Consider the following 12,500-nt stretch of genomic DNA (forward strand, 5'->3'; position numbering starts at 1 on the left):
CCCGACAAAAAAACAAAACAACAACAACAAACTTTCAAACCCAAATCTTTCAGTCCACAGAACTTCAAAACAACGAAGACGAAGAAAACTGCTCAGCTGAGGAAAACTCAGAGAGAGAGAGAGAGAGACAGAGAGAGACACAGAGAGACAGACAGAGAGAGTTCACCAAACATTTCCAGAACAAACGAGACCGAACAAAACCTGGATTCTACACACCAGGCATGCGGTGGTGGGGCATCAATAATGGTAGGAACGGAGATTTTTTTTATAAAAAAAAAAAAAAAAAAAAAAAAAAAAAAATTGACAGCATGCAGTTTACCACCACCACCTGTCCCTCCTCAACCCCCCCCCAAACCCCCTCCCCCCTTGTGGCATTGTGGGAGCAGCCAAGAGAGGCAGGCAGCAGCAGCAGCAGCAGCAGCCACCTCAGCAGGGTCTGGCCGCGTGGTGGTGGAGGAGGCAGCAGCAGCAGCAGCAGCAGCAGCGACACAAGAGGCAAGAGGCACAGGGTCGCGTAATCACTAACCTCCATTCGATTATCAAAGCGCAGCGCGGGCCCGGATTAGGAAAAGAAGCGAAACGGAAAGAAGCCGATCTGTGTTTTTCTATTCCCCGCCCCTCCCCCCCAACACCCCCCTCCCCACCAACACTACTTCCCTCCCCCCCCCCACCCCCCTCTTACCTCCTCCTCTTCCTTCTCCTACTCCCTTTCCCTCGTGTCATGTTTTAAACCTAGACAGGAAAGGGGGTGGAGGGAGGGAATGGGGGTTTGGGGGGGGGGGGGGGCAGGGTTGTTGTGAGAAACAAGATAACATTAGCACGAACCCTGGTTGGGCAGGGCCGCCAGTGTTTGGGGTTCCAAATGGAACTGGTCCTCCAGGACGCAAGTTGAAAGGGATTCAGGCGCTGGAGTTTTCACTTCCTACCCACTCCCCACACATCCTCACCCCCCCCCTCTCTCTCCTCCTCCCCCCTCGTCCCCCATCCTCCCCTAATGCCCCCAAACCTCTCTCCCTTCCCCCCCCCCCCCTCCGTCCCCACCCCCAGCCCTATCGCTCCAATCAAAACATTTATCCAACAAGAAGCAGCATCCCACGTGAGGGGTGTGTGTAATAATGACACATTACATACAGTCTGCTCTCGCCTCCGCCCAGAAAGACAGGGAAATGGAATCTTTCCCATCTGAATATTTCCCGTTGTTGTCAGAGGTTCTCTAACACCCCCCCCCCCCCCCCCCGCCCCCGTACCCTCCCACCACCACCACCACAACCACCCCTCACCCCTAAACCCCTCCCCACCCCACCACCAGACATTAATTCTTAGCTTCAGAATAGTAAAAAGCTTTTAAGACACATTACAATGACTAAAAAGCTCGCACCATATTTTGCTCGCTCCCTCCCTCCCTCTCTCTCTCTCTCTCTCCCCGCTCGCACACGTGCATGCATTGCGCGCGCTGGCATGCATTCGTGTGTGTGTGTGTGTGTGTGTGTGTGTGTGTGTGTGTGTGTGTGTGTGTGTGTGTGTGTACGCCTCCTCAATGCCACGCCCACAAACGATTCTGCAGAGCTTGCCCAGGCCTTTCTACCTTTCCAAACCTTCACACATGTGAACTACCGCAGTGGTAACGCACACCGTTATATACCTCCCCCCCCCAAACCACCACCCCCACCACAGACCCCTCACCCAGCCTTTATTAATCGCCTTACAAACCACTTCATAGGCTCTCTGGCCCTCCCACCCCCGACCCCGTCACCCCCACCACCACCCCCACACACACACCCCTCCCCCCCTCCCCCACACACAACAACTTCCTCAGCAGTGCCCATTATGCAAACCAGCCGGGCTGACCAGCCCAGGACAAATAAACCCAGCACGGAACAAGGCGGCTGGACGTCTTGTCTAGTCGGACGGACTGACCACAGTACAGTGGGCTACTGATGGGCAGATAACTGCCTCCCGGCCCCCCCCCCCCCCCCCCCCCCTGTTTCAAAGGGTGCTCCCTGGCCCGCGCTATGTTGACACAAGGGCCGGGGTGCAGTCAAACCACCGTGCCGGAGACACCCGAAACCTGCCGAGTCTTGCCGACTATCAGGGACCCCCCACATTCCGCTACATGTCGGCGCCGTGCATTGGGTGGCCTTCATGTGAAGGTGGGGGGTCAGAGGGGGGTGGGGGGGGGGGTTGATAAGACGGAGGAGGTCACACAGAGAGAAAAACAAAACAAACACGGAGAAGTTCTAAGAGAGAGCGAGCAAGAGAGATACAGAGACAGAAAGACAAGAAGAAACAGGGGTGGGGGGGGGGGGGGGGTGATAAAACGGAGGAGGTTAGAGAGAGAGAGACAGAGATAGACAGACAGAGGGACAGAGGATGGGCACACGTGTGCGCGTGGTGGCCGTTTGTGTTATGATGATCACCATATCTGAAAATACCGCACACATTCTTCACCACACCCGCACCCTCACCCACACTCCTAATCCATCCGATGTGAAGTGTGAGTGCACACTTCAGTGCGCCCCCCCCCCCCTCACCCACCCCCCCTCTCTCTCCCCCCCCCTGTCACTGCAGCGGTAACACGACAGGAGTTGGTACGATCAAAGGTAAAAAACAAAAAACAAACACACCGACGTGACGCGCAAAACCTTTTAAAATACCTGTGTTGATGTGATGCTACCGACACATTGAAAGTGAAAGTCCTGAGTCCCCAAATGCCAGATAATTTCCCCGACAAAACGGAACTTTCCTTTCGCCATAATAATAATAATGAATAATAATACAAGGTAGAAGAGTCAGCGTCGATTCACGCACGACCGATTCTAACTCTTAAAAGACAACTTTTACTCATTTAAATAATATATATATATATAAAAGACGAGAAAAAAAAAAAAAAAAAGCCGGCACGCGACATTCCGTCATGCCACGACACTGCCCCAGAACGAGGCAGAAGAAAGAGAGGGGAGGGGAGAGCACTCCCGTCGTTGTAGCTGCTGCTGCGTCATTTCCGACAGGCGAGTGATCCATCAACACGGGCTGAACGTGGCCGATAACATCTAAAGAACGGGTCCTGACCAATCTCACGCTACGCTGATCAATGGCGCTGCTGTCTAGAGGTGCTCCCCCCCCCCCCCCCCCCTTCCGTTCCTTCCCCAGACCTACGTGTGGGCTGGAGACACAACTGTCGGCTGGAAAACCCCATGTCCTGACAGCACTCCGCTTGCACCGGTGACTGTCGCTGGGAACTTTGGGAACTTGGACCGATGACTGTGGCTGGGAACTTTGGGAACTTAGACCGGTGACTGTCATTGGGGAATTTGGGAAATTGGACCGGTGACTGTCGCTGGGAACTTTGGGAACTTGGACCGATGACTGTCGCTGGGAACTTTGGGAACTTGGACCGATGACTGTCGCTGGGACTTTGGGAACTTAGACCGGTGACTGTCATTGGGAAATTTGGGAACTCAGACCGATGACTGTGGCTGAGAACTTTAGGAACTTAGACCGGTGACTGTGGCTGGGAACTTTGGGAACTTGGACCGGTGACTGTCGCTGGGAACTTAGGGAATTTGGACCGATGACTGTCGCTGGGAATTTGGGAACTGAGACCGGTGACTGTCATTGGGAAATTTGGGAACTTGGACCGATGACTGTCGCTGGGAATTTGGGAACTTAGACCGGTGACTGTGGCTGGGAATTTGGGAACCCTCCAGTGTGCAGTGCCCTTCATCCAACCAATGTTTCAACGAATGACAGAAGATGCCACGATGACAGTGTTTCACCGCTGCTGACGTGATGGAAAGCGATCGGATTCTTTAACACTGAATGTTTCAAACGGAAGGTGTTGAAGAGGCGGGTGGAGACAAAAGAACACTGACAAATGGTGGGGGGAAAAGGTATGGGTCGGACCAGTCACACACCCACTGGACACTGGTGGGTGGGGGTGGGGGGGGCGGGGGGGGGGGGGGAACTACGGGGAGGAAACTGACTGGCCGTGGCGAGTGAATGAAAAATGATCATAAATATATGGAAAGGTGAGACGATCAGGTTTAAAAAAACAAAACAACAACAACACCCACACAACTGGTTGAAACCTGTCAGTATTTATTTATATTGAAGACATCATACGAAAGTGCAAGTCAGTAATTACCTCCTTCAAACTGGTCTCTCTGCGTCCGGCTCTTAAGTCCCAACAAAATCGAACTTCCGGCACTTAAAAAAACAACAAAAAAAGCAAGTCCTGCAAAAAGCTAGGTGGCAAGAGAAGACACGGGAAGAAGGGGGCGTGGCAGGTTGTGGCAGGAGCGGGACCCGGGGAGTGAGAAGCACCGTTCTCCCTCACTGCCTCCCTGCCGGTGCCAGGACCCTGCTGCTCCAAACACGTCACGCACTACCAACCGCACCCCCATGCCTCCCCCCCCCCCCCCAGCCCCCCATCCCCACCCCACCCCCAGCCCTCCTAGCGACACGTGTGGACCAAGTTTTACCGAACCGTGACACAACTAACAGCACACCTGAATCCTGTTGCAGACCAGACTTCCAACCACCCGGTAGTTTTTTTTTGACGCAAGCACATTCGTCAGCTGTACACCCGTTACAGAATCGGGTGGGCGTCGGACTTGTGTGATGCAGTGGTCATCACTGACAGGGTTCGAATCCCCGTTTCAGCACGGTGTTTTGGGCCCCGACAGCCGCTCATCTCTTCATCACTGGCGGAGTATTTTGCGAAACTCGCTCTTTTTTATACGTACCGACTTTAGAATAGCGAACAGCATTTATTATGCTCCTTGCACATAAATATCATCGCTTTTATGGATTTTGACAACGAAACAGGGTTTGAAAGCTTAGAATAATTTTGAACGGCAGGTTTTGCGAAGTACTACTTAACCTATATTCGACTGATAAGACATGATAAGACAACACGACAGGTTTTTATAGATGGTGAACGACTCGACACAACTTGTATTTACCTATTTATAGTCTGTTCATCTCAGATGATGAAATCTGATCATCGACACAAGTTTTATTTATTCATTTATAGTCTGTTCATCAACACAAGTAAAACAAAACTGAGGTGAGCGGAGTACCTCGAGTTACATCGTGCACGAACATCTCAGACTGTGGGGTGTGGAGAGACAGTAAAATGAACACATGTTAAGTAACAGACCGAAGAAATAAAAGGAGAGACAGACAGACAGACTGACAGTGATTACACACACACACACACACACACACATATATATATATATATATATATATATATATAGAGAGAGAGAGAGAGAGAGACAGAGAGAGAGAGAGAGAGAGAGAGAGAGACAGACAGACAGACAATGAGACGACAGAGAGACAGTGTGTGTGTGTGTGTGTGTGTGTGTGTGTGGTGTGTGGTGTGTGTGTGTGTGTGTTAGTGGAGGGGACGAGGAGTGGTGAGTTAAATATGCGGCTATTTCCTCCCGTCAGTTATTTTATTTTATTTTTATTTTATTCTATTTTTTACCTCTCTGATGAAAACAGTGGAGTACGAAATTAGAGGGTTGGAGGAGGGGTGCGGGAAATATAAGTGGGTGGGGTGGGGGTTGAGAGGGGTGTGTGTGTGTGTGGGGGGGGGGGGGGGGGGGGGGGGGGGTGTTGAACAGGCTGCTGACGGTGAGTGGGAATCCCGGACTGGCCCCACAAATTGTTGTGGTCTGATATCATCAAGCGACGTCACTTTTGTCGCTCATGCATGCCCCTCTTTCGGCCCCCTCATTCACAGTGCTCTTCCTTCATTCACAACGGGTGTAGTTTTTGGCTTTTTAATGTGTGGTTTAATTCATTCAGTCACTTAGACTTTTTTTTGTGTGTTTGTTTTTTTTGTTCGTTTGTTTGTTGTTTTGTTTTCTTTTAGTTTTGTTGTTTACTTGCTTAGAGAGAGACAGAGAGACAGAGAGAGAGAGAGAGAGAATGCCAATGGTTTCGTCAATGAAATGCCTCTGCGAGAGAGGGAGGGAAGAGATAGAAGAGAGACTGAGAGGGAGGGAGGGAGAAAGAGAGGTAGGGGAGGGAGGGGGAGAGAGGGAGAGAGAGAGAAGAGAGCGAGGGTGGGGTGTAAGACACCCCACCCCCACCCCCCTGCCTCCCCTTCGCCCCTTCCCGGCTCAAAGAGTTGGAACGTGTAGAAGCGGAAATACGAGTATGTCATGTTAATAATGTATGAGAAGAAGAAAGGGATAGTTGTGTCTGTCACACACACACACACACACACACACACACACACGACCACCCACTCAACCCCCACCCCTACACACACACACACCATACTGAAAATACAACAACAAAGCGACGTGAAGACCCCATACGAATACACTAATGTGAATGTATTATATAAAATATACATATATATATATATATATATATATATATATATATATATATATATATATGTGTGTGTGTGTGTGTGTGTGTGTGTGTGTGTGTGTGTGTGTGTGTGTGTGTGTATTATAAATAAGGTTAAAAAAAAAACCCAGCACGACTACACTGAAGGCCAGCACAGGTGGACAGCTACAGCCCAACAACAACAAAAACAACAACAACAAAAGAGAGAGCGACGAAAGTTCAAAGGAGGCAGGTAGAGAGCGAGCAGGGGCCGAGTTATGGCTGGTCCTGACAACCTGACATATCTACAGCTGACACCCCCAGTCCCTCCGTGATGAATTGGACGGTGAGGAAGGAGGGTTAACTGAGTGTGTGTGTGGGGGGATGTGAGTGTGTGTGTGTGTGTGTGTGTGTGTGTGTGTGTGTGTGTGTGTGTGTGTGTGTGTGTTGTATACATTCAAGAAAGTGAGAAAAGAGACTGGGGCAAGAAAGAAAAACGGTGAGGGATGAGAGCCAAAATGAGGTAGCTTTTCTTTAAAACGAAAAAAACAAACAAACAAAAAAACAACAAAGAAATATTCATATCTAAAATCTGGCTCAGACGGTCGCCAGATCGATTCAAATTACCCCAGGTCCCTCTTGATTTCTTTCGTGTTTTCCCCCCTGTCATTTACCAAACTCCATATTTATCTTCTCTGTCATTGGTAAGTAGCCCAGGTCTTTTACTTTGGGGTCTATTACTCCCCCACCCCCCTTCTCCCACCTCTCTCTCTCTCTCTCTGTAATTGCATTCCCGTCGTTTTTTTTTTTTCGCATCCTCCCTCCCCTGAAACCCAACACTTGAACCTTTGCACGCACCTTGTGCACGCAAGAGCACCCACGCACGCACGCACACACACACACACACACACACGGGACAGGCACAGTGGGGGTAGTGTGTACAACAAACCAGCCATCCATCCATCAGAATGACCTCCCTTGGCCATGACTCTGATGACAGTCTTTTTTTTTTTTTTTTCTGATGGCGATATTGCTCGACTCTGATTAAACGTGTGGACGGAAGGGGACGATGTGTGTGTGTGTGTGCGTGCGTGCGTGCGCGCGGGTGTGTGTGTGTGTGTGTGTGTGTGTGTGTGTGTGTGTGTGCGGGTGTGTGTGTGTGTGTGTGTGTGTGTGTGTGTGTGTGTGTGTGTGTGTGTGTGTGTGTGTGTGCCAGTGCCAGATGGTTTATTCTTTTTCTTTCTTTTTTTTTTCTTCTCGTTTTTGTTCCGTGTTCACAACTTTAATTTCAATGTATACTTTTGTGGGGTGGCGGTGGGAGCGGGAGAGAGAAGGGCTGATACGGACTGGCTTGAACGTTTTTAGTTTTTTGAGTGTTTAAAATTTCTACCTACTCATTTATCAGTCAGGGGGGGTTTAATCCTCCGTCACTGCAGGAACGATAAGAACAATCGAAGGCACTAGTTTATATAGGTAATTGGCACAGTATGGTTTCAGTGGGAGATGTGCTTGGCAGTGGGGTTTTGGGGGCGTCTCCAGACAACGATCTAACCCTCACCTATTACTGCCACCATTTAATAGTTGTTACCGCAAACTCGATATTCCCTTTACACACTTAAATATTAGAATCCGTACTTAATTACCGGCGCTGAGGTTCTTTATTAAACCGCCACAATCTTCATAGGTTCATCGCAACCGGTTTATCGCTTTTTGACTGAATATCCGGCCGCTAACCCCCCCCCCCCCCCCCCCCCCCTCTTTTTTTCTTTTTTTTCTTCTCCTCTTCTTTGGGAGCATTCTGCGGTGCAAGCCGCGAGGGTTTCTGAATTTGATTCTATCTTGATCCTGGGTATTAGCAGTGGCGTGCGGTGAGGGTCAGGTTTTTCTACGGGGACGAGAATCGTAGGATTTTTTTTAATTTTTTATTTATTTTTTTTTTACGGGGCACATTTTCCGCCATGATTTATCGGCGACAGCAATCGGTTTCCTATTTGATCATTTATGTCATCGGAAACCTAATCTACATCTCTTGTCCCTTTGTCTTTTTTTGCTTATTTGTCCTCGACTAAGATTCCTCCCTCCCTCCCTCTCTCTTTGCCTCTCCCCCCCCCCCCCCCTTTCTTTATATGTGTACGCAAGCACATGTTGCCACCCCTCTCTTCTCACGAAAACAATGTTCCATTTCGAGACAAGAAGCTTAAGACAATAACAGCCGTGAATCTTGCTGACTTTTGTCCTCCCGGGTATTTCTGAGATGGAAGTTCCACCTCCAGAACAAATCACACCACCTTCCCCTTCTTCCTCCTCTCTCTAAATACTGCCCACCCCAATCTCTTTCTCTCTCTCTCTCTTTACCTCTGCGCATTAATGGAAATTCTTTCAAAATCTGCCTTAAGGGATGCGACCCCCCCTCCCCCACCCCTCCCCTCCGAAAAAAAAACCGTGTTTCGTTTAAAATGAATAATGAAAATAACGTCAACATTTTCACCTGAAATTAAGACTCCACCCCCTACCTCCCTCCCCCCCCCAACCCCCCCTAAAAAAAAGTTACTGGCACTTTCAAACTTTGCTCCCTCCCGACCTTTTCTGAGCACCCCTACCTCCCTCCCTCCCTCCCTCCATAGCACGGCCACTCACTCTCCTTATCTTGTGTGCCGACCAAACACCGCTTTTCTTTTCGGATTTATTAACCTGTTGACTTTAGGAGCATCCTTCGGGACTCTTGGACAAACTGTTCGCGCTTTAAGCTCAACGTTTTTTTGTTTTGTTTTTCTTCTTCTTTTTTTTTAAATTTTGTAATTTTTTTTTTTTATACTGTGGGTTTCAGTTTCTGCAGACCAGAAAACATTGGACGGGGAAGAACAGAGAGACACGGACAGTGATTCCCCTTTTTCTTTCTTAGAGATTGGGGACTGCCAGAGGCGGAGAGCTTTTCCCCCAGGTACCTTCTTCGGATGTACAGGCCCGTGGATATATTGCCAAGGTACGGGTGGGGGTGGGGGTGGGCTGGAGAGGGGGGGTGAGGGGGGAGGGAGGAATGACAGCGCGGTGATCACAAAGCACCACCTCCCAAGGCCAGAATTTGAAACATTTTTTTTTGTATTTTTTTTTGTAGTTGACTGTAAAAACAACGCTCAGATAAATACGGATTTTTGTCTGTTCTTTTCGATTTTGTCGTGTTTAGATGGACTTTTTCCCACTGCTTTCAAGCCACGCCCATTTAAACCAGCTCTCTGCCACTTCAACCAGGTTTTCTACGACTATAGTTCTTGGACCTCTTGTGTTGACAAGAGCTTTTCAGCAACTGTTTTCACGCCTTTGTCACATTTTCAACGAAAACATTTAAATAAATCCCGTGAAACGAAAACAACAACAACAACAACAAAAAACAACCACCAATGACACAACCAAAACATCAGTACACACACAGACACAGCAAACCACTTTTCAGTTCTCTGCTAAAATCGCTTTTACAGACACATATTGATATGCGCGCGACGGACTCCTCAATCAATATATGTACACATCATAGCTTTTTTTCTTTCATCTTTTTTTTTTGTGTGTGCTGTATTTTGGGTGGGAGAAACAGGCGAGAGGCTAGGGATAAAAGTTGTCAGGATTTTCCTGTGTTCACGGCACAATAGTGAAAAAAAAAGAAGCCCTTTTTCTTTCTTATTTTTCTTTTTCGTTTCAATGTCTGTCAATAATAACATATTCAAAATTTTGTCCCCCATCCAACGTGAGTAAGCCTACAAGGCAACGTATCCCCCTTCACCTTCCACGATGCAAACTGGACGGATGTTTTCTCCTGTGACATTGGACCGATAAAAGGGGTGGGGTGGGGTGGATTGTGATTCCTAAGTGGCTAATTATTAGTTCCCTGCCTTAGAACCACCATCACCAATCTAAGTCCGAACTGGCAACATCAGATCCTGAGTAGACTCTTTGAAAACAAGGGATGTTCACAGCTGCTGACGGGGGTCTACCGTTGTTTTTTTGGTTTTGGTTTTTTTATTAAAATTTTGTTGTTGTTGTTGTTGTTTTGTTTTTGTTTTTCTTTCCCTTTCTAAATCCGATTTCGGTTCTAAACGACACGCGATTTGATTATAAGACAAACCGGCATGTTTATGTCTATTTCCACAGACAAGAAATATATCGTGCATCCCTACCACCTAAAACTGTGCCTTTCCCCCCCCCAACACACAGAGAGACACACACAGAGTGGAGGAAGTATAAAGGTAAAAAAAAAAAAAAATGGAGAAAGAGAGGAAAAGAGAGACAAGAGAAAGAGTCAAAGAGAAGAAAGAAGAACGGGACAGTGGTACAGAGAGAAGACACCAGCACCAACACCACCAACACACGACAGAGAGAGAGAGAAGACACCAGCACCAACACCACCAACACACGACAGAGAGAGAGAGAAGACACCAGCACCAACACCACCAACACACGACAGAGAGAGAGAAGACACCAGCACCAACACCACCAACACACGACAGAGAGAGAGAGAGAAGACACCAGCACCAACACCACCAACACACGACAGAGAGAGAGAGAGAAGACACCAGCACCAACACCACCAACACACGACAGAGAGAGAGAGAAGACACCAGCACCAACACCACCAACACACGACAGAGAGAGAGAGAAGACACCAGCACCAACACCACCAACACACGACAGAGAGAGAGAGAAGACACCAGCACCAACACCACCAACACACGACAGAGAGAGAGAGAGAAGACACCAGCACCAACACCACCAACACACGACAGAGAGAGAGAGAAGACACCAGCACCAGCACCAACACCACCAACACACGACAGAGAGAGAGAAGACACCAGCACCAACACCACCAACACACGACAGAGAGAGAGAGAAGACACCAGCACCAACACCACCAACACACGACAGAGAGAGAGAAGACACCAGCACCAACACCACCAACACACGACAGAGAGAGAGAGAAGACACCAGCACCAGCACCAACACCACCAACACACGACAGAGAGAGAGAAGACACCAGCACCAACACCACCAACACACGACAGAGAGAGAGAAGACACCAGCACCAACACCACCAACACACGACAGAGAGAGAGAGAAGACACCAGCACCAGCACCAACACCACCAACACACGACAGAGAGAGAGAAGACACCAGCACCAACACCACCAACACACGACAGAGAGAGAGAAGACACCAGCACCAACACCACCAACACACGACAGAGAGAGAGAGAAGACACCAGCACCAACACCACCAACACACGACAGAGAGAGAGAGAAGACACCAGCACCAGCACCAACACCACCAACACACGACAGAGAGAGAGAAGACACCAGCACCAACACCACCAACACACGACAGAGAGAGAGAGAGGACACCAGCACCAACACCACCAACACACGACACAGAGAGAGAGAAGACACCAGCACCAACACCACACGACAGAGAGAGAGAAGACACCAGCACCAACACCACCAACACACGACAGAGAGAGAGAGAAGACACCAGCACCAACACCACCAACACACGACAGAGAGAGAGAGTCAAAGAGAAGAAAGAAGAATGGGACGATGGTACAGACAGAAGACACCAGCACCAACACCACCAACACACGACAGAGAGAGAGAGAAGACACCAGCACCAACACCACCAACACACGACAGAGAGAGAGAAGACACCAGCACCAACACCACCAACACACGACAGAGAGAGAGAGAAGACACCAGCACCAACACCACCAACACACGACAGAGAGGCAAGCAGCAAACAAACCACCTCCACAAACCAACACAACAGACCAACTGACGCCACATTCACACACACACACACACACGCGCACACACACACACACACACACACACACAGCAACAAGAACAACAAGAACAACAACAACAACAACAACACAGCACCATCAACAACCAACCAAGAGAACCAACCACCAAATCCTAAACAGACCAACCAACAACAACAACAACACACACACACCACAGCACAGCACACACACACACACGTACACCCCCCACGCCACCACCACCCTCCTCTACACACACAGACACACAAATCACCACCAACCACATCGCCACCAACCAACCATCCAACACACCACCACCAACCAACCAACCACACCACGAACCAACCACACC

The 12,500-nt window shown here is 49.1% G+C and overlaps 1 protein-coding gene across 3 annotated transcripts in view; it reads right to left on the minus strand.

The window, feature by feature from the left end:
- Positions 1–12,500, minus strand: part of LOC143280526 (transcription factor AP-2-epsilon-like) — a 197,015-nt gene that overhangs the window by 60,772 nt on the left and 123,743 nt on the right. The gene's annotated exons all lie outside the window — the stretch shown is intronic.

Source organism: Babylonia areolata, chromosome 3 (genome assembly GCF_041734735.1).
Source record: "Babylonia areolata isolate BAREFJ2019XMU chromosome 3, ASM4173473v1, whole genome shotgun sequence".
Taxonomy (NCBI): domain Eukaryota; kingdom Metazoa; phylum Mollusca; class Gastropoda; order Neogastropoda; family Buccinidae; genus Babylonia; species Babylonia areolata.